We start from the raw sequence: 1,451 nt of genomic DNA, 5'->3' as shown, positions 1-1,451 counted from the left end.
TGATAGGCCCCGGTGTGTGATGTTCCCCTTCCCGAGTCCAGGTGATCTCATTGTTCAGTTCCCACCTATGAGTGAGAACATGTGGTGTTTGGTTTTCTTACAGTTTCATTCTTTTATTACCCTGAGATATTAATTAAGAAGGAGTAATCTGGAGTCTAGTACATAAAACATCTTCGGGTATTTACATTTTGTAAATAGGAAGTGATATTACTTCTAGCATTGTAAGAACCCCAGCTCCCAAATAATAATGACTCTTGGATAACAAGCAAATAAATACCTGTAGCATGCCTCCAATATATTGACTGTTAAAGGGCAGTAAGTTCTCCCTGGCAGTGATCGCAACAATTGAAAGTTATATTTTCATATCTAGCATAGGGATGAAATCATCCAAAATTTTTCTTTGTAGCAAGTAAGGTGGTTGGTGAAAATTCAAAACATGGATTATCAGGCGAGCTCTCTGTTTAGGTAGTTGGAGCTAAAATTCGTAGAACCATTTCAGCCATTTTCTCCGCTGGGGTGCTGCAGAATTCAACTGTCCATGGAATCTTTTTTTGATTGTTAATGCCAACATTTCCCAGAAGATGAGAATTTACTGCTTTTGCCAACTTGTGATTTGTTAATGCCAGCTCTGCTGTGCTGTGGGGTTGTATGCTAGGAGAGTAACGTTGCCCTCTTCCCTATTGCAAAGAGATTAAGAGCTCCTCCAGTAATTTCTGGGTAGCTATCATTTCCTAATGAAACTGTTCCTGTTCACTTAGGAGATCCTGTATGGAACCACGTGCATCATGTTTTTGACGCTGTGAAACTGCTTTTGAGGCTGGGCATGGTGGTTCATGCCTGTCATCCCTGTACTTTGGGAGGCTGAAGCAGGAGGATCACTTGAGGCCAGGAGTTCAAGACCAGCCTGGCCAATATGGCAAAACCCCAACTCTACTAAAAATACAAAACTTAGCCAGGCGTGGTGATGGGTGCCTGTAATCCCAGCTACTTGGGAGGCTGAGGCACAAGAATCACTTGAACCCGGGAGGCAGAGGTTGCAGTGAGCCGAGATTGCACTACTGCACTCCAGGCTGGGCAACAAAGTGAGACTCCATCTCAAAAAACAGAAAAATAAAACTGCTCCTGATGCTCTTGAGTTGGTTAACTCATCTGCCATTACTCTGCTTGCAAGGAATTTACTTCACCATACATCACACTGTATTAACATACATTCTAACTGTTTGGAAAGCTGAGCTGTTTTTCAACCTAGGGCTTCATTTTCTAAAATAAGCTGATTTTTCTCACAGGCTAGACATTCTAAGTGATACTGAAGATCATCCACAACAGAAGCCACCAGCAACTTTTTAAACTCGTGACTTACCTCCGTCTGTATACGGAACTGGTTTCAAAGACCTTCTTTGTCCTATAGTAACCTTCTTTCACAATTCTTGAGCTTTTCTTTTTTTTTTTTT

The 1,451-nt window shown here is 41.6% G+C and overlaps 1 pseudogene; it reads right to left on the bottom strand.

Moving 5' to 3' along the window:
• Positions 1-305: 305 nt before the first annotated feature.
• Positions 306-1,451, bottom strand: part of LOC105517333 — a 4,017-nt pseudogene continuing 2,871 nt past the window's right edge.

Source organism: Colobus angolensis, unplaced genomic scaffold (genome assembly GCF_000951035.1).
Source record: "Colobus angolensis palliatus isolate OR3802 unplaced genomic scaffold, Cang.pa_1.0 Scaffold3, whole genome shotgun sequence".
Classification (NCBI taxonomy): Eukaryota; Metazoa; Chordata; class Mammalia; order Primates; family Cercopithecidae; genus Colobus; species Colobus angolensis.
Note: the sequence above shows the minus strand (reverse complement) of the source record. Positions and strands in the feature narration are given on the sequence as shown.